Source organism: Sarcophilus harrisii, chromosome 1, assembly GCF_902635505.1.
Source record: "Sarcophilus harrisii chromosome 1, mSarHar1.11, whole genome shotgun sequence".
NCBI classification, from domain to species: domain Eukaryota; kingdom Metazoa; phylum Chordata; class Mammalia; order Dasyuromorphia; family Dasyuridae; genus Sarcophilus; species Sarcophilus harrisii.
In genome coordinates, this window is record NC_045426.1 from 187,218,526 (window position 1) to 187,241,269 (window position 22,744).

Genomic DNA, 22,744 nt, shown 5'->3' on the forward strand with positions numbered 1-22,744 from the left:
TAGAATCAAGAACAAGGCAATGCATTTTGAAAATCCTGACAGCTCCCCTCCCCCTCTAAAAAGCTCTTCTCTTCCCTTTTGGGTACTTTGAGTGAACATGTCTGATTGGCATAGGAAAGTTCCCAATTAGGGATGGAGTGACGGATTCTGCTCACTATTTCTAAAGTATTGTGGGTAATACACTTTTATATGGTAGTTTGAGATATGCCACCCTGAAATTCTTAATGTATGTCTTGCTTTAGTAAATGTCTCAGTGTTCCTTGGTATCCTTTTGTTTGCTCCCTATTTTCTGTCACAGAGACCACACAGCCTGGTCTGCATAAATCAGTCTAGAAAATACCAATGAAAACTGGGGCATGGGAGAGTCCAAATTCCCTTGGAAATTATGTTTAGTGTCTCTGCATTGAAGCCTTTCTATGACATTTTTAAAATGTTGCTTTCTCAATGCATTTGCTAAACATTATGCTTTTTTTCTTCCCCTTAATTATTTGTTATTTCTCCTATCATTATTTTTTTTGTTTTTAACATCAAAACTTTTCTGATAGTTCAAACCAATCTCTTGCTAAAAAAGATCTTTGAAATAACATTTTCATTGTATTTTCTGAGCATGTCATCATGTATTGGTTTAGGAAATGTCTAAATATGCTACAGTGTCTTGTTCTCACAATGTCATGTCATACAGGGCTGAGTTAGTTCCTGCTGGGTTTGCTCATAAACTTATTGACTCCTGCATCAACTGTTCTTATTACTCTTGCCATTCATGACATATATATATATATGTGTGTGTATATGTGTATGTTATATATACATATATCTGTTATATTTTTAATATATTGAACATATAATTTTAAAGGTAAATTTATGTTATTTTATGAAGAATTTTAGTGTAATAAAATAAATATGCTACTGAGAGACTTGTATTGAAGTGCCACCATTACCTTGATCAGTCATGAGACCTTAGGCAAAAAAAGAAATATAGAGAGACAAATTGATAAATGGATTGATGTATGTGGGGGGGAGGAGTGTCTGTATGTGGGGAGGGAAAAGAAATAGAAAGAGAGAGAGAGAGGGAAAGAGAGAGAAAGAGAGAGAGAGAGAAAGAGAGAGAGAGAGAGAGATTTTCTAATACTGTAAAATGAGGGGGATTGGATTAGATGGTCTTAGAAACAATCTAGCTTTGCCAATGGGTGCTATTACCCTTCACAATGTCTTAAAGATATTTTTTTTTCTGAGTAAAGCTCATTCTACATAGGATTTTCCCTATTATTTCACATTAGATATCATAGAAGTATATATATATATATCTAAAGTTCAATTTGTTCAATAATTTCTTCTATTGATAAGGAGTCTGAGATTAATAACATTAATCAAAAATACAATAATAAATATTTATTGATAGACCAGCACTTAAGAATACTCTGAAGGACAATTCATAAATTAACACAAAATTAACAGCAACATAAAGGCACAATGCCTTTTTGTTTTATCCACAAGACAAATAAAATAAAGATAGTTAGATGAAAATTTTATTTCTAAGTAGAATTATTTTTTTAATTGCATCAATTGATATACGTGGTCATTCTATGAGTGAGCACTGTACTAAGTATTGAAGATACAAGCTAATGAATGCTAAAGACAGTCCTTGCTTACAAGAAGTTCACAGTTTAAGACAACATCCAAAAAAGCTATGCGCATACAGTATATATGCATAATAAATTGGAGTTAATCAATAGAGAATTCTATTCTTCTATCAATGCAGATCAGCACATTTTCGGCAGTATATAGCATCATAGATTTGCTTGGATACAATGAGGAAGTGTTTTTGAGGTGGGACTGGAAGTTTGATTTTGCTGATTCTGAAACTTCTGTGTCAAAATACCTCTCTGAATCACATTAATTTTGGTTAATACCTACAATAAAAAAAGAAGCATACAGAAAGAAAAGGAAAAGGAAAATTTTGTCAATTTCATAAAAAATAAATAACTTGTTTTAACCCCACACAAATGAAATCAATATGAATTTTAGGAATAACAATTTAGCCAACTAGCTTTTGTTTTTAAAAATTTATTAAAACAGATTATTACATTTTAACTAGCTCTTAAAAAATCAGAGCTATGTCTAAAATCAGCTGACACTCCATGTTTTATTTTTACTGCTAGGATAACTCTGTGACTTTGTAAAGTTTTTTTTTTTTTTTTATTGCTATTACATTTCACCAATATCACTGTATAGCAGGAGTGACTGAAACTTTTTTGTTGGTTAAAAATATTACAGTAAACAGCTGACCTCTATATAATTTTCAAATAGAAATCAATCAAACTTTGTGTGGCAATGTGCAAATTTTCAGTCAATTTGAACTGATTTGGCTCTCCAGAAGGTTAAGGTGGTTTAATGGTTGAAAGCACATTGCTATGCAGCAAGCTTTCAAAAGTCAAAGGGTTAGAGGATTAGGATTTCATTTCCTTTTAGCCACTGCCATGTCTGTTTTCTGTCCAGGCTGCTGCTTGTTGCCATTTAACCCATGCTTTTAAAGACAAGAGGGGTTGAGAACTTGTGGGCCTCGGGCTTCATTTTAACAAGCCATCTCTAGCACTTTTGTGCGTAATTTGTCATAAATGTCAGAGGTCACAAAATGTTCGAAACCTACAGCCAGCAGATGGTCATTATGACAGCAGTTGTTTCAAAGCAGGAGGATGTTGTGTGGTATTTACTTTGGTGTGTTAGTGTTACACCTCCATGTTTCTGAAGATATAGATACATAGTTGTGTTTCATTTGAGTTTAGATCACATTATTCCTATAGTGAATTACTTTTAAGTGTATGTTTAAAATATATTGATAACAGTTTTTTGAATCACATGCTATTTGAACTATCTGGATTTCTGATATTTAAAAGAATAAATCCTTTTTTTCCTCTCTCATCCCCTTGCTTTAGTATCTTTAAGAATGCATGAATGCTAGATTTAGATTTCTTTCAAATAAGTAGCTGATTAAAAGGTGCTAACTGGAATCTCTTCATTAAAATATAACAATCTCTTATCAGTACGGGCAGAAAATCTTGACTTACAAGATACAAAGTGAACTTTATATCTGTTTGTGTTGTAATGAAGTAACACTAGCTAACATCTGTAGCAATATAAAACAATTAGCAAATTCAAATGATGATTCTTCATAGATATATATATATATATATTTTTTTTTTAATTGTAGTTGCATTTAAGAAACATATGTATTGTTCACATAGCACTAGATTCAATTATTTGTGACAATGTGTGAGAAAATATTGATTGACTTGGTTTCCTAGAGTAAAATAGAAGACTTCTGAAATTCAAACACATCTTTATTTCTAGAACCAGCCATAGTAAGAAGCAGCAAGGAGATAAGTCATCAAACTATTACTGCTTACTGTTTGGACTTATCATGTGATAAAAATTGAAGATTCTATCAGGTGCTTTGTGTGTTGGAGTGAGAACGAGAATAGTTATTGATAGCTATAGATTAACAGTTGCATAAGGGTCTAAATACATTAAAAAAAACAGCACTTCTCACCACCATTCAGGGTATTAGAAATAGCACAAAAAGTCAGTTTCCAAAAACATTTATGGTAGAGATTAAAAGGAGAAAAATTGTAGATCTGTTATAGTGCTCTGTTAATGATGTGCTATGTGTATATATATATATATATATATATATATATATATGCATGAGATACTTAATAATTATATGAACTAGAAATGGAAACTGATTTTTCTGTTAGAGGAAGTGATAGGCCTTAAGGAATGTTTCTTTATTTTCCAGCTTAGAGCAAGGAGAATATAATCAAGCATTCTTTAATAGGACTATTATCAACAACAATAGCACTAATTCAATTACTTGTTCTTTTCTTTTCTTTTTTTAAAAGAAGTCTATTTATTTATTTATTTTTAACACACCTTGCTTTATGAATTATGTTGGGAAAGAAAAGTCAGAACAAATGAGGAAAAACATGGAAGGGAAAAAAACAGAAAAAAAGAAGTGAGCATAGCACATTGAATATGTTCACATAGCACGTGGTTTACATTCAATTTCCATACATTCAATTTTACATTTTACATTTACATTCAATCTCCATAATTCTTTTTCTAGATGCAAAATAGCTCCTAATTATTCCTTAAATTTCTTTGTCATTGGTGGTAAGTTCACCCTTTTCAATTTTAATGCTGGTGATTTGGTATTTTTCTTTCCTTTTTCTAATCAAATTAACCAAAGATTTATGTATTTTGTTAATTTTTTTCATAAAACCAATGCTTAGTTTTATTATTTAGTCCCATACCTTTCTTAGTTTAAGTTTTATAAATCTCTCCTTTGAGTTTCAGAATTTTTAATTTGATATTTAATTTGGGGTTTTTAATTTGCCCTTTATCTACTTTTTTTAGTTGCATGCCCAATACATGGATCTCCTCATTCCCTATTTTATTCATGTAACTATTTAGAAATAAGAAATTTCTCCTAAGAAATATTTTGGCTGTGTTCCATAGGTTTTGTTATTTTGTTTCATTATCATTATTCTCTTTGATGAGATTATGAATTTTTTTTTTTGGTGATATGTTGTTTGATACACTCATTCTTTAGAATTAGATAAATTTCTAATTGGTTTTTAGTCTAACTTTTCCTGGCCCTTTATTAAATATAATTTTTATTGCTTTGTGGTCTGAAAATGAAGTATTTACTATTTCTGACTTTCTGCATTGGATTGCAAGGTTTTTAATATATGGTCAGTTTTTGTATAGGTGCCATTAACTGCCTAGCAAAAGGTATATTCTTTTCTATTCCTATTCAATTTTCTCCAGAGGTCTAGCATATCTAGGTTTTCTAAGATCCTATTTCCGTCTCTAGTTTTTTTTTTTTTTTTTTTCTTTTTTCTTTTGTGGTTAGATTGGTCTGATTCTGAGAGAGGAAGTTTGAGGAACCCCATTAGTATAGTTTTGCTGTCTATTTCTTCCTATAACTGGATCAAAATCTTCTCTAGGAATTTAGCTGCTCTGCATACCTATTTAGTATCATTACTACTTCATTGCTTACAGTACCCTTTAATAAGATGTATTTTTCTTCCTTTTCTCTTTTAATTAGATCTGTTTTTACTTTTGCTTTATTTGAAATCAGAATTGCTATCCCTGGATTTTGTACTTTAGTTGAAGCACAATACATTCTATTGCAGCCTTTTATCTTTACTCTGTGAGTGTCCCTCTATGTCAAATGTGTTATAAACAACATATTACAGAATTGTTTTTTAATCCACTATGCTATTCACTTCCATTTTGTAGGAGAGTTCATTCCATTCATATTCACATTATGATTATCAGCTCTGTATTTTCCTCCATCCTATTTTCTCCTTTGTATATTCTTTTATTCTCTCTTTTCACTCTGTCCTTAGTAGGGTCTTGTGTTTTTTTCACTCACAGCACCCACTACCTTATGTTCTATTAACTTTTCCCCTTTCTCTTAGTAGTTTTTTTTTTAACTCACCCCACCCACTGCCTTATTTTCTATCATCACTTTCCTCTTCTCTTACCTTTTTTTCTTAGTGTTTCTGTCCTCCCTGTGATCTACCTTCCCCCTTTCTTTCCTTTTCCTTTTTCTACTTCTTTATAGAGTTAGGTAAATTTATACCCAACTCAATGATTAAGTTATTCTTTCTTCGAATCAAAATTGATGAGATCAAGCTTCAGACAATGCTCATCCCACTTGCTTCTTCCTTTGATTGTAATAGGTTTTTTTTTGTGCTTCTTCCTGTGATCTATTTTGTCCCATTATACCTCCCTTTTCCTCTTCTTCTAGTACACTTCTTTTTTAACCCCTTCATGTCTTTTTCTTTGATATTATCACATCAAAATCTATTCAACCACATGCTCAGTTCATATAACGCTTCCTTCTGTCTGTCCTAGTAATAGATACAGTTCTTAAGAATTATAGATATCATTTTTCTATCTAGAGGTGTAAACAGTTTAACCTTTAAATAATATACATTTTCCCCATGTTTACTTTTCTATGCTTCTCTTGAATCCTGTGTTTGAAGATTAAATTTTCTGTTTAGTTCTGTTTTTTTTTTAACTGAAGTGATTGAAAGTTTCATTTCATTGAATATTCATCTTCTCCCCTGAAAGATAATACTCAGTCTTGCTGGGTAGTTAATTCTTGGTTGTAACCTTAGGTCCTTTGCCTTTTGCAATATAGTATTTCAAGTCCTCTTATCCTTTATTGTAGAAGCTGCCAGATCCTGAGTAATCCTGAGTTTTTCTCCTTGATATTTTGAATTGTTTTTGTCTGGCAGCTTTCAGTAGTTTTTCTTTGAGATTGTAGTTCTAGAGTTTTGCAAAAATGTTCCTTGGGGTTTTCCTTGTGAGATCTCCTTCCAAAGCTAATTGATGGATTCTTTTAATTACTATTTCCCCCTGTTTCTAGAATATTGGAGCTATTTTCCTTTGTGATCTCTTGAATAATATTATCCAGACTCTTTGTTTTTTGGTCATGGCCTTTAGGTAGACCAATAATTTTTAAATTGTCTCTTCTGGATCTATTCTACACATTGGCTATTTTTCTGATAAGGTATTTTACATTTTCTACTATTTTTTTTCATTCTTTTTAGTTTGTTTGATTGCCCCATTCTAGTTTTTAATGTGTGATTTTCTTCAATTAGATTTTGTATTTCTATTTGGTAAATTCTACTTTTGAAGGTATTGTTTTCTTCAGTGGATTTTTTATTTTTTTTTGCATTTGGTCCATTTTATTTATTTTATTCCTTAACAATAAAATTCTTTTCCCAAGCTGTTAACTCTCTCTTGCATACTTCTCATTTCTTTTCTCATCTTCCTTCTTCATCCTTTATTTACCTTTTAAAGTATTTTATGAGCATTTCCAAGAAGCTTCTTTGGGATTTAGATCAAATCACATCACTCTTTAAGATTCCCTCTGTGAATATTTTGTCCTTATTTCAGTTTGTATGCTTCAGTAGCTTTCTTTGGTCTAAGTGCTTTTCTGGTTTTTGCTCATTTTCTGTCTTTTTCTTGGTATTTCCTCTTTTTTTTAACTTTTAACATAGAGTTTTGCTCCTGGGACAAAGAGGGGGCTGTCTCACTGTTCTTGTGCTACTCTGACTTTTACTACAGGGGCCCCTTGTATTTGCAGGGGGTAGTCTACCTGCTCTTTACAGGAAAAAGCCTGGTTTTCCAGAATTTGCCTTTCAAGCTAGGACTAGGGACTGCCCTATTTATCTGCTGCACTACTGAACAAGGATTAAGGATGTGATTGCTGATTTGCTGTGATTAAGGCCCTCTCGCTAGCCTTCTCAGACTCTGAGCTGGGCTGAAAACCCCTTTTACCTTTTTCTTTGTGACTTTTCTTGAATATTTTCCAATCTATCTTGAGGTGGAGAGTGGTTTTATTCCCTTGGACTTTCTTCAGAGACTTAATTTCATGTGGATTTCAAGGGAAAGTGGGAGAGCTTAAGCAGCTTCCTGGCTTCATTCTTCCATCTTGCCTCCTATTCTTTTTCAAAAGGAAATCAGGAAAACAGCAATTCTCAGAGTGAGGACAAGTATTGAGGTCAGCCTAAGGATTTGTGAAATAGAAAAAAAAAAAGTAATACAGAAGACAAAGAGAAGGAAAAACAAATGATCATTTTATGGCTATAAAATGGGTATGAATCTAAATCTGCTGAAGAGGTAACATCTTGTGATAACTGGGACACTTAGGGAGAAATGCAGATATTAGAAATGGGACTGCTTGAATCAACAAAAAAAGAGAGAGAAAATTTTTTCATTGATAGATAAAGTTCCCCAATGTTGAGACCAACCTAATTCTTCAGTGAGTTTACCCAAAATTAACCCAAAAAGAACTGAATTAGAAGGGAGGATTGTGGAAAAGGCAAATAGGAGAACTTTCTCAAGAGTTTATATAACTTCATAGATAAAGACAACGGAATTAAGTTGAATTCATTTTTATTTTTGTATCTCCTGAATTTAGTACAGTAAATATTTGTTGAATTGAATTGAATCCCAATCCTCAATATAAGTCCTTACTCAAGGCCTTCCTTATTAAAAAGATAACTTTCTGACTAAATGTCAGAGATCTTAGGTCACTACTATAGCACCAGCATAGTATATGACATGAATGCTATGAGACATTCATTATAACTTGTACTTGTTAACCTATTGACTTGTTCTGAACTAAACACCCCAAATTGAACAAATACAGGATTTTTGGGCTATACTTCGGTCAGTATTTTCATCTTGTATGCATTGGCTAAAAGTAGTCTATGAAGAACTAGGATTATAAGAAGCACATAGAAAAATATGTACGGTTTAGGATAACTTATATTTGTAGTTGTCAAACATGGTATCATAGAATACCATGTACAATACTTTTAGCCAAGTTATACAAGAATATACGTAATGTTTGCAATTTTTTTGCTTGGTGACAAATTCTTCCCTTACCCACAACTTTGACTGATAAAATATTCCAACCTCTTCAAAAGAAATAATCTTATATTATCACTCTTTTGTCAAAATCATATATGCATTTTGATATAATCTTGATTATTTCAATTATTTTTCGGTTGATTATCTAGGATTCTCTAATTATAGCATCATATTGTTTGCAAAGAGTGATTTTTTTTCTCTCATTGCTTATTTTAATTTATTCTTTTGTTCTGTTTTCTTATTGCTATAGTTAGTATTTCTAATATAATGTTGAATATCAGTGGAGATAATGGGTATCCTTGCTTTACCCCTAATCTTATTGGGAAGATTTCTAGCTTATCCACATTAATACTTCCTTAAAGTTTTAAATAGATATTACTCATCATTTTAAGGAAAGCTATTTTGATTTCTGTGCTCTCTAGTTTTTTAATAGAAATGAGAATTTTATTGTAAAAAGGTTTTTCTGAGATAATCAGTGGTCAATATGATCAATCATTATGATAGTTCTCCTAATGTTGAACCAATTCTTCATTACTGGTTTTAATTTTAGTGAAGGATGAACAACAACCTGGGAATAGTAGTACTTAAACACTGATGAACAAACTAGTTTCAGCTGGGCAATGCTGCTCACTTCTTCTTTCTTTTCTTCACTCTCTCTCTTTCTACTCATTTCTTCCTTCCTTCTTTATTTACTTTCCCTCCTTTCTTCCTTTTGTCTCTTCCTTCCCTCTTTCCTTTCTTCTTCTTTTTTTTTTTTAATGAGACAATTGAGCTTAAGTAACTTGCTCAAATCACACAGCACACACACACAGCTAATAAGTGTTAAGAGTCTGAGGCCATTTTTTAACTCAGATCCCCTTGACTCCAGGGCTGGCACTCTATCCACTGCACCATCTAGCTGCCCCACCATTTTTCCCCCTTCTTTCTTTCATTCCTTCTTTTTCCCTTTCTTTCTTCCTCAGTTCCTTCTTCCTTCCTTTTCTCCCTCCCTTTTTCCCTCCCTCTCTTCCTCCCTCTTTTCCTCCCTCTCCTTCCTTCCTTCCTTCTTTCTCCTTCCTTCCTTCCTTCCTTCCTTCCTTCCTTCCTTCCTTCCTTCCTTCCTTCCTTCCTTCCTTCCTTTCTTCCTTCCTTTCTTCCTTCCTTTCTTCCTTCCTTTCTTCCTTCCTTCCTTCTTTCCTTTCTTCTTTCCTTCTCTCCTTCCTTCCTTCTTTCCTTCCTTCCTTCCTTCTTTCCTTCCTTCCTTCCTTCTTTTCTTCCTTCCTTCCTTCTTTCCTTTCTTCTTCCCTTCCTTCCTCACTCTCTCTCCTTTTATTCCTTCCCCCTTTTTAATCTTATTGATTCCTTTATGATTCCTCTTCCCTCTTCACCTTTTTATGTTTCTTTTGTATTGTACTTGAAAGTCAGATTTTCTGCTCCATTCTGGTCTTTTTATTAGGAATGCTTGAAAGTCCAATTTTTCATTAAATATCTACTATCCCCCTAAGGGATTATACTCAGTTTTGCTGGATATGCTATACATTTTGATTGTAACCTTAGGTTCTTTGCCTTCCAGAATATCATATTACAAAACACTGATCTTTTAATGTGGAAGCTGGCAGATTTTGTGATATCTTGAGTGTGATACCAGGACATCTAAAATTTTTTTCTGTCTACTTGCAGCATTTTCTTCTTGATCTGGAAACTCTGGAATTTGGCTTCAGTATTCTGGAAATTTCAATGTTTTGATACTTTTCTGGAGGTGATCAGTGGATTCTTTATTTTTTTTTCTCTGATACTAGGATCAAGAAAGTTTTCTTTGACAATTTCTTGAAATATGATGTCTAGGGAGAGCTAGATGGTGCAAGGAATAGAGCACTAGCTCTGAAGTCAGGAGTACCTGAGTTCAAGTCTGACCTCAGACTTAACACTTATTAACTGCGTGACTCTAAGTCAATTAACTCTTATTGCTTCATCTAAATAATAATAATAAAATTTTAAAAATAAAATATAATGCCTAGGCTCTTTTTTATCATGATTTTCAAATAGTTAATAATAATTAATAATTCTTTATCTCTTCTCAGTTATTTTTTTAGATCAGTTGTTTTTCCAGTGAGATATTTCATATTTTCTTTCATCTTTATTCTTTTGATTTGTTTTATGGTTTCTTGGTATCTAATGGAATCATTAGGTTCCACTTGCCCAATTATAATTTTAAAGAAATTATTTCCTTATTAAGCTTTTGTACCTCTTTTTCCATTTGTCCAATTCTGTTTTTAAAGTGGTCTTCTCTTCAACAAATTTTTGTGCTTCTTCAATCAAGATATTGGTTCTGTTTTTTCATCATTGTATTCATTTCTTTTATAAATTCTTCCTTTCCCTCTCTTATTTTATTTTTAATGTGTTTTTTCAGCTCTTTCAGGAATTGTTTTCAGGTTTTTGTCTAATCCACTCTCTTTTCCTTTGAGGCTTTTTTTTGGGGGGGGGGAGGGGATTGTGTCTTGATCTTCCTTGTCTTTCTAGTAACATGTTATAGTAAGGCTTCTTGTTATTATTATTATTGTTGTTTGCTCATTTTTCCAACATATTTTCCTGATTCTGAAATTTATGTTAAAATTGGTCTCACTGCTGGGATAAAGGGAGCACTCTCTCAACCTTCAGGTCTTTCATGCTGCTGTTTTTAGATCTTGTTCGTGAGCTAGTAGGTTTTTGGTGCTTCCAATGTGGTATTACAAAAAAAAAAGTCACTTCTTTCTTGGCCTATGTTCTAATCAATCCAAGAAGGGACCATGTTCCCCTTTAGTGACCAGTAATAATGTTTCCCTTGATACTGGGACTATGGCCAGGACCCCACTTTCCTGCAGCCACAATTGTTGGTGCTTCTTTCTGTCTTAGAGTTAAAATCAGGATTCTGATTCCCTTGTGTCTGAGACTATTAATATTGCCACGTGTACTGAAATTCTAACTGGGGCCCCTGGATGCAATGCTACTGGGTCCAGAACCCATTGGCAGCAAAGATCCTTCTGCAATTTCCTTCTGACCAGTTGTTTAATCTTCCTACTCTAACCTTATTGTCCATGACATTCTTCAAAGAGTGGCCTGCACTGATCTTGCTGCCCACTACTATCCAAATTAGACCCATTTCCCCCTGCTTACTTCATAAGTTGTCTTAGGATGGAAATTATTTGTCTCTCCAGAATTCAATATGAGATAGTATTTTAGAGTTTTGAAAAGGAATTTGGGAGAACTCAACTGAGTACTTTTCTTGCTTCTCATTTTGTCTCCACCTCCCTTGTTATTCCTAGTTATTCTTGTTATTTATGTCTTTAAGGAACATTTTACAACTAAATTTATACAAATCTATAATATACTTTAATAAATTGTTTCCTAAGTATTTTGGCCTTTTGGATTGTTTTTTATTATTATTATATGGAAATTTTAATTTTTAAAGGTTTACAAATTTATTCAACCTTTTAAATATGTTTATTGGAATATTTGCAATTCCCTTAACATTTTCAAGTTAAAAACATAATATGAACAGCTAATATGGATAGTTTTAGCGTCATTCTGCCAACTTTTGTTTCTTCAATTTGCCTCTCATCTCATCGATATTGCTAGCATTTCCACAACTATATCAAATACTAGTAGAATAAACAGGCATATTTGCTGAATAGCTATGTTTATTAGAAAAGTTTCTAGTGTTTCCTTATTGTATATGATGCTTGGTTTAGACATGATATTTTTTGACAAGGACACCTCTATTTCTATATTTTGAAGTTTTGAAATAATCCTCTGGTTTTGGATAGTTTTGTTTTTAATATGAATAATTTTGCTGTTTATTTTTCTAATGCTGCACTATTCTTGCATCCTTGGTATAAATCCAATTTGGTCATGATGAATGACTTCTTAGATAAATCACTGTGGTCTGTTTAATATGATTTTATTTAAATTTTTTTGAATCAATATTGATTAATGATATTCATCTAGAATACTCTGTGTTTGCCTTTTCTGGTTTAGATATTTAAATTATTTTTCTCATAAAAGGAATCCGATACTGTACTTTCTCAATGAGAATAATTTGTGTTATAATTATATACTTATTTTTCTTTCAAAGGTAGACTTCTGTTGTGAATCAATCAGAACAGGGAAGCATGAATGAGTATGTGTGTGTGTGTGTGTGTGTGTGTAAAAATTTCAATAAAGAAGGAGTGTTACCAAATTCCTTTTATGACACACACATATTTTTAATATCTGAACTAGTAAAACAAAAACAGTGGTGGAAAAACATTAAAGATTAATTACTCTAATGAATGTTGATATAAAAATTTAAAATAAAATGCTAGTAAGGACATTAAAGCAATATATCAGGACTGGTTCAATATTATGAAAATTATTAGCATAATTGAACATATCAATAATAATAAAAAGAAAAAATCATGATTATATTAATAGGAGTCAATGGGACTGAAGATTTCTCTAATATTAGCTACAACCATAAAACAAAAAAGGAAAAGAAATTGGAATAGGCTTTGAGGAAAGAGAAATATCACTCTTTGTAACATATACTGGTATTCTTAAAGAATCATAGAGAACCAAGTAAAGAACTAGTTGAAATAATTAACAACCTTAACCAAATTAAATGATATAAAATAACTAATTTGTTTTTAAAATCACAGACAATATAGAATACTCCAGATTCTACCTGTCAGGAATTATATGAACCTAATTACAAAACATTTTTCATGTAAATAAAGACAGATCTAAACAGTTGGAGAAATATTAATTGCTCATGGGTAGGCTGAGCCAATATTAATGAAAATGACAATTTTACCTAAAATGATTTATTTATTCAATGCTATACTTAATCAAATTAAAACCAAAACAGTATAGATCTAGAATAAAACAAAACAAAATTCATATGGAAAAAGAAAAAGCCAAGAATGTTAAGGGAATCAAAAATTAAACAAAAACAAAACAAAACAAACAAACAAACAAAAACCATGAAGAAAAGTGGCTTATTCATCCCAGACTCCAGTGATATTACAAAGTAGCAATCATTAAAATAATCTGATACTAGCTATGAAAATCATAGCTTAATGAAATAGATTAGGTATACAATACAAGGCACATCTAGGTCATACAGTGGATAGAACATTGGATGTAGAATCAGGAAGACTTATTTTCATGAGTTCAAATACAGCATCACACACACTTAACCAACTGTGTGACACTGTAAAAGTCGCAACCTTATTCACTTCAGTTCCTTGTCTATAAAATGATCTGGAGAAGAAAATGCAAAAAATTCCAGTACCTTTGCCAAAAAAAACCTTCAAAATGAAATCATGGAAAGTTGGATACAACTGAACAACATCCACAACACAATGCACAGTAATAAATAATATAGTAAATTTGTGTGTGCTAAATGCAAAGATCCAAGGATTTGAAACTAGAAATCAGTATTTGACAAAAATTGTTGGAAAAAGTAGAAAGTAGTTTAACAGAAAGTAGTTATAGGTAAGCATCTCCCACCATATACCAAGATAAGGTCAAAATGAATATATAGGTTAGATAGAAAGATATCATAGTAAATTATGGAATATTTTATCTCATATCTATGAATAAGGGAGGAATTTATGATCAGAAGATAGAGAACATTATGAAGAGCAAAATGGACAATTTTAATTACATTAAATCAAAAGGGTTTTACATAAACAAAGCCAATGCAACCAAGATTCGCAGGAAATCAGAAAGCTAGGAAACAATACTCCCACTCAGTGGAACAGAAGAGAGGAAGAGAATTTGGAACTCTAAATTTTGAAAAGTAATTGTTAAAAATTTTAAGTTCTAATTGGAAAATATTTACTGAAATAAAAATAATTTAAAATATAAATGAATAGATTCTGTTATTGTGTTGTAGATTTTATCCCATAGTCCTATGTTTCTTTTGTGCTTCAGTTTTAGAGGAACTAATTCCTTTTGGTGTGAGAGAGGATATTGTTCTTATTTATTATTTTTTAATATTCCTGATTATAAAGTTCTTTATTAAATTTTGCCTTCCTCATGGTCATTTTTTCCCCAATTGCCATGAAATCTATTCTTTAAGTATCTGTGATCTTTTAATATTCTTGATTCATTTGCCCTAGAAAATTTGAATCTTCTTTTCTTGAGGAAATCTCTCTAAGAAATAATATTGTCATGTATTCTTATTTTATCTCCCTTCCTATCATAGAATATTTCTATTCCTTTATAGGAATATTTACCAATAAAATCACTTCCCATTCATTCCTAACCCCCAAGTTTCAATCCTTTTTTGCTTTTTTTGTTTTTGTTTGTATGTTCTCTGCTTCCCAAGATGCAATAAGTTATTTTTTCCTCCATTATTAACCTTTAATGTAAATAGGGTTCATTTCACATTTTACTCTATATTCATCCTTCATTTTTCCTTTTTATGTGTCCTAACATTTTGGAATTTAGGTTCAAGAAAAACATTGATTCACCTATAGACAAGGTGTAGTGAGATTAAGTCCATGATATTTCAGACCTTTTGCAACATGAACACTTTGTTTTGTTTTATTTTGTCACTTCTAGTCTTGTCAATTTTTACATTTAAAAAAAATTGTAATGGTCTCTCATTTGTCATTTCATTGTATTTGTCAGTGATTTATTAGTTTCCATTATTTATATTTATATATCTAGTGTATTTGAAAAGCAAATAATTTGTTCAGGTATGTAGCAATTTATTTTATTTTGAGCTCCTTTGCTCTTTGGAATACACTATTCCTTTCCCTCTTATAATTTCTAGTGGGTTCAGATTAAACTTGTGCTTTTTGAATTTCCTTTCTTTTATATTTGGAGGTCATTTTCCCTTGGAGATTTTGCTATTTGTCATTGGAATTCTAAAATTTCATTAGTATATGAAGTAGAGTTTTCAACATGAGACTTTTCTTGGTTAGAGGCAGTCAGTATAGTCTTTACAATTGATAACTTGTTTTCTATGTTCAGAAATACTGGGCAATTTAGTGGATTATTTCTCATATAATGGTGTTCCTGTGGTTTTTGTTGTTTGTTTTGTTTTGTTTCTAACTTTTAATATTCTTCTTCTGCATATGACGATTTCCTTTTTGATTTTTTTTAAAAATATAATTGTCCCATTTTGTTTTCTATGAACATTTCACATTGCAGTTATTTGGTGTTTCTCTAGGAACTGGACCTTAAATAGCCCTTTTCTAAGTTGAGCAATTCATGAATTCATGGTTCATTGATCTTAAAATATTATTTTTTTAATTTTAGTTTTTTTCCCCCAAGTAACTTCTAAAGGAATAGAAATGAACCCAAATAGATGCTAAGAAAACTTGGTGGATTCATGCACACTTTGATGCCATGCCATAGTTCCCATTGTTCCTCAGTTCTCTAGCTGAGTACTCTCAAAACAAGGAGTGCTGCAGTCCTAGTTACAGACTTGATTTTCTCTAACACTCTTGAGTGGGAAAGTAGAATTGGGTTCTTTTGCAAGTCTATGTATTAGCTGATACAGCAGTATTAGAGTATGTTAGGAATTGTGGGAGGGAAAGTTGACTAAGAGAATAAGAGGCAAAGAATTATACCTTCTTTGTTATTAATTCATCAACTTTTTACTTAGCCAAAGTAAACTACTATGTGCCAAACACTATGCTAAGTATTGGAGATACAATAAAAGGCAGAAACAGTCCCTGCTTATAAAGTATAAAGGCCTGCCAAAACTATTTATGTACTAATTATAGATAAATAGATGGATAGATAGATAGACATATACACAGTATACATTGGAAATAATTCACAAAAAGTACTAGCCATAAATGGTGTGTGTGTGTGTGTGTGTGTGTGTGTGTGTGTTGACAGGAAAGATGGACTCTTGATCAAGAATAAGTTACATTTAATTGTAGTATATGAATGTTATGGAATATTATTGTTCTGTAAGAAATGACCAGCAGGATGAATACAGAGAGGATTGGCGAGATTTACATGAACTGATGCTGAGTGAAATGAGCAGAACCAGGAGATCATTATATACTTCAACAATGATACTGTATGAGGATGTATTCTGATTGAAGTGGATTTCTTCGACAAAGAGAAGATCTAACTTGGTTTCAATTGATCAAGGATGGATAAAAGCAGCTACACCCAAAGAAAGAACACTAGGAAATGAATGTAAACTGCTTGCATTTTTGTTCTTCTTCCCAGGATTATTTATACCTTCTGAGTCCAATTCTCCCTGTGTAACAAGAGAACTGTTCGCTTCTGCACACATATATTGTATCTAAGATATACTGTAATCTCTTTAACATGTATAGGACTGCTTGCCATCTGGGGGAGGGGGTGGAGGAAGGGAGGGGAAAAATTGGAACAGAAGTGAGTGCAAATGATGATGTTGTAAAAAATTACCCTGGCATGGGTTCTGGCAATAAAAAGTTATTAATAAATAAATAAATAAATAAAAATATATAACAACAAAAAAAGAATGTTACATTTAATGAGGGACAAAAATAAATATTTATTAGATTAATCTGATCTGATCTGATCAAGAGGACTTTAAACTGGATGAAGAATCAGAAGATGAAATTGCCATTATGTGCCAATGTCAAAATTACAATCATTGAAGGGGTTTCATTGGGTTTCAAATGTCATATACTTTAGGTCAGGGCATGACAATAGAGGGAACTGAAAATGTGTACAAAAATCTCTGGATTTCTACCCAGGTTATCCCAGGAACCTACCATTCCTTCTTATTAAGTAGGACAACACTTGAATTTGTGGTAGAGGGGCTTACATAGCTCAATGAAACTATGAGCTGTCCTGTTCAGGGTTACTCCAGAAGCCCAGGTCATAGTAGAGAGTTCTGAAAAAGGTGATCTACTACAGCAGGAAATGGAAGATCATTCCAGCATTTTTTCCAAGAAAATTCCATGAACAGTATCAAAATGATAAAAGATATAACACTATAAGATGCACATCTCAGATCAACATGTTACTGGGGAAGACCAGGAAGACAACCACATGAAGTGCCATGCTAGGAAATTGAATCACTTCCATTTAAATTATCAAAGGAAGATTCTGAAGATCATGGGCAGGATCAGGTACCAGACACATAGGTCCTTTCTCAAACTAATCTGCCAAACATTCCAACTCTATTGCAGAGCACACAACTCCATTGGGCTGGCCATATTATTACAAAGCCAAATGTACCAAAAAGATTATTTTATAAAGAACTCATTCAGGGTAAGGGTTTTACAAGGTGATCAGAAAAAAGCTATGCAAGGACACTCTCAAGGTCTCTTTTTAAGAACTTTAGAATCTGTTGCATGACATGGGAGACACTGGCATGGTGTGCCCTCATCAGAGAAAGTGCTGTGCTCTATGAGCAAAGCAGAATTGAATTAGTTCAGAAGAAACATGAGATGAGCTAAGTTAGAGAATTCACCCCAAATGTTCATTGGAGCTATTTGTGTCTGATCTGTGGCAGAACATTCTGAGCTCATATTCGTCTGATCGGCCATAATCAGAGATATTGTAACTTGACTAGAATGTAATAATGCAATTTTAGTCCTCTTTGAGAATGTAGGACAACAATCAAGCTCTAGAAAGAATGAAGTGGCTCAATAAAAGTCTAAAGGAAGCTCATCTGTAGCTATATCTGAGGATGGAATGAAAATGACGCTAAAGACCAATACTGATTAGAATCCCTTATACATAGCACAGCACAGAAAAATGGGTAAGGAGTAGGCTTTTCTACAGAAGGGTAGGATTTTGTTCAGGTATATTTGATTATTTTCCTGCCCCTGATTTCACAAGGAGAAAAAGTCCAGAAAATGGCTAAAAGACTCAATTCAGTGATATACAGGTTAGATAATTTCTACATTAGAAGATAAAAAAGCAATAGTTAGAATTAACAGGGAACATCTGAAGCTTAAATATTTTGGTCACATAAAAAAAGATAGGACTCATTGGAAAAGCTCCTGATATTAGAAAAGATTGAAGGCAAAAAATAAATAAATAAAGGGGGGAGGGTGTAGAACATGAGATGCCTACAAAGTATCCTGAAAGCAACAAACATGAATTTAGATAGAATTTGGGAGATAGTAGAGGATAGAAAAGATAATATGCTATGGTCCATGGGGTCACAAAGAGTCAGAAAAATTGAATGGCAGAAAAATAGCAATAACACAATAAAAATTTAGATGTTTAAATGGCAGTTTATAGAAATGAGTCAGATTAGAGATACCAGCCAGTGGGAGGGTGTTGTCTAAGAAAAAAATGTCCTTATTCACATGAGTCTCATGATTCTCAGAGATATCTCCAAAAGAGTGCCTTTTATATAATTTGAAACTATGGTCAAAAGGCTATTAAAATGTGCATACTCTTCAACCACAAAATATCATTGGTAATGATCTATTCCACAGATATCAAAGAAAGAACAGGATCCATATGGTAAACAAGTATTTATAGTAGCTCTTTTCTGTGCTATCAATGAGGTGACTATCAATTGAAGAATAGCTAAATAAATAAAGAAATGTGATGGAATATTAACATGCTATAAGAAATGATAAAGGAGATAGTTTCAGAAAAACCTGAAAGACTTGTATGAATTGATACAAAGTGAAGTGAGCAGAACCAAGAGAATAATAAAAGCACTGATAAAAATATTATACAAACAACTTCGAAAGACTTAGTAAATCTGATCAATACAAGGATCCATCACAATTCCAAAGGACTTAAAGGGGAATATGATATTTGTCAACAGAGATGACTGATAGTCTTGGACTTTCACTAATGTGAAAGTGTGTTTTGTATAACTATACATTATTAAACATTAATAATTATATATATAACATTAATACACTTTCCTTGCCTTTTATTAAGTGGGGTAGAGGATGAGGGAAGTGAATTCAGAAGTTTAAAAAAAGATTTTAAAGTCTCTATGCTTTAAAAAATAAATTAAAATGAGAAGTTTTTAAATTATTATAATGAAAAGTAGCAGATTCAATAAATAGAAAAAATAGTAGCGGGAAGGTAAACTAGCTATTCTAAGGGAAGGAAGTAAATTTAATAAGATTTACTAAGATTTTATGAGATAAAAACCATGACTGGAATACGCTATGGATAAATACAGCTTGTTTTTTCTTTGAAAAGCTACAGAATGAATAAAAAGGAGCACAAAGGAGATTAAAAATATAAACATTAATGAAACTATATCAACCAAAGTTAAGGCAAAGAGAGTACAGAGTATTTGGTTGAAAATCAGTGGATAAAGAAACAGAAGTAAGCTTATCATGTATAATATTACTTTATAAGCCAAATGGCCTTATATATGGCATGTTTTTTTTTGTTTTTTTTTGATATGGATGTGCCAGAGACTTCAATTATATGGATGTCTATTTGAGTATCCTCCCTTCCAAGTAGCCCCTTGTCAGAAAGAGGGTCAAGGAAAAGTATAGGTTTTGTTTTATTTTGTTTTGTTTTTTCCTAAGCTGAAAGGATAGACTAAAGGTAGCTTCAGGAAAGAGGGGAAAGCCCAGTAACTGGAGCTCTTTAGAGAAAAAAAGGTCTTGAACTCTTCATGTAGGAGGGATGGAGATTAACCTATAACAATCATTTACAAATGAAAAACATTACTACTCCAGTTTGAACATAATTAAGAGGGATTGAAGCCTTTTCTAAATTCATTGATCTACTTAAAGAGTGATCTGCTGAAAAAAACTTTTTTTCTATTTAACTAACCACTGTAATATAGTAAAAATCATCCTTCCGTTCTTTTCCATGAATCACTGCAGCCTGGAGAACTGGCATCATTTACACTTACATTTAATATTTGCTGTTGTATTTCATGATTTTATCTCCAGATAAAGATAAGATGATTTTCATAAAGGAGATGATCACACAATTGGGGGAGGATAAAAAGAAATTCATATATTCATAGCTCTACACTTAATTATGAGCTTATATTAAAACTCTCTTTCTGTATTTTTCTTTCTCTTTTTGTCTCTCTACATGTCTCTGTTTCTCTGTAGACATGAAAGGGGGGAGTACTCCATTTGGCTTGCCTCAACAATATTTTTTTTTAAAGATATGCAGAAAGTACAAAGAAAAAATGCTATTTTGGAGTTTATTTGGACCCACAAGAAGCACCTGTCTACTAAAGTAAAAATTATAGGAATCTTAGAAGGATCTGATCACTACATTACAGTATTCGTAATACAGAAGTAGAGAAAAATCAGGCATATAGTCTAGGACACCTCCTGATCTTGGGGAGATCCTATTTCAAAGGTTTCAATGAAAGGATATATGGATTCCCATAGTCTACAACCCTGTAGAAGTAAATCCAGAGGGTCATGGAAGCTCCCAAAAAAGAAATTCTAAAGTTACAAAGGAAAACTTTGACCAAGAAGAAAAAGATGGGGGAAGTGGTGTCAAAAGAGACTGCTGTGAATTTAAAAGTAGCCCCTTAATCAAATTGAATTAATACATATTTAGGAGATTTTTTTTAAAAAAAAAGAGCAGGTTATAGGGAATGAACACAAAAGAATGGCACAGTCCTATGAGGAAGTCTCCAGCAATCTTCTATGTGTATGAGATCATCTTAGTGGTATAGGAATGCACCAAAACTATAGATTAATTCAAAAATATTATTGCAAGTTAACTAATTCTTTTATTAGTTCAAGTTTACAACCTGAGAATCCTTGACTCTTTAGTCTATAGGAAAATATTTTATTATATTATTTAGGAAATCTTATTAATCACATTCTTTGAACCTAGCTTTACACTAGAAATTATATAACCGAAAAGCTTCCTGTAGAGGTAGACTGGCCTTCTGGACCAAAGTGCATGGCTGCATTAGATTCTATTTAGGTCTTGTTTTAGGTCCACTCAATCCTTGTGTTTTGTGTTTCCCAAATGTGAATGTTTATATTTACTGATATACCTCTTAGGAACTTTGCTTAGGAAATGCCTTCTCTGAAAAATCGCTTAACTTCTTGCACTGTATGTGCTACTGCTCTTGTCTGCATTCCATATAATAGACTTCTCGGAGATCTTTCAGAAAGTCAGAAGGGAGCCATGTATTTTTTCCTATCTTTCTCCTTTACCAAATAAACCAATTCAATTATTTGTAAAATTAATTTTAGTTTTGGGGTTCATTCTCATGACTAAAAATTCTTACCTACCCATTTCTCATATCCAATCAATTGTCCAACTTTATAGGCCCCACATATCAACCACTCTATTTCAGATTCTTGACATCCCTTTCCTAGAAAATCCCAGTAGCCTCCAAATAAATCTCCTTTAATCATTCTCATTCTCCCTCACTTCCTAGCTGCCAAACTGATATTCCTAAAGCCAAGGTTTCTGTTAATATATCACTCTCCTATTTAAGAACATCCAAAGATTCTTTGTAACTTGTACAATACAATACAAACTACTCTACTTGACACTTAAATACTTTCACAAAATGATTTCCTACTATCCTTACAGGCTAATCTTATAATATCCCTCCTCACACAGTAAATGTTGCAGTCAAACTGGCTTGCTTGCTTCTCTTGCCACATGATAATCCATGATATCTTCATAATTGTAATGTTTTCCCTCCTTTCATTGTCAAGGCAACTGACCAATCAGAGGATAAGCATCCTGGACCTGAAGTGAGGAAAATCTGAGTTCCAATCTTGCTTTGGTTATGTACTGGGTATCTGACCTTAAGTACATTAGTCAACCTCAGTTTCCTTAACATTAAAATGAGTATAACAACACTTACCTTGTAGGATTCTTGTGAGTATAATATAAAACGTTATTTGTAAAAGAAAAAAAAAATCACTTAGCATAACAGTGGCTGGCACATAGAACAGGCACTATATAAATACTTATTCTTTTCTTACACTCTCTAACTCCTTTCCAGGATCAGTTTAAATGTCTCAGTTTCCTTATCTAAAAAATTAGAGGGAGGATTATTGATAGCCTTTTAATTCCTTTCAGTGTTGAAATCAAAGATCTGATATAAATATTCTTGGTAATTTGATATTCTTTTGTCTTGAAGCAAAAAAAAAAAAAGCCAGTTAGATTTAAGCCTTGCAAAGAAGACTATGAAATAATATATAAAATAATAAAAATGAGAATATACATTCATACTTTCATTTAGGTTTTCAATTAAAACTAATTAGAGTCAATAATTTTAGCTAATTGTATTTTCTATCTGAATAGCTATTATGCCTAGTGTTTTAAAAGTTAATAATGGAATTCCAATAATACTTAGAGATTGTGTTTGACTCTCTAATGGACATTTTAATTT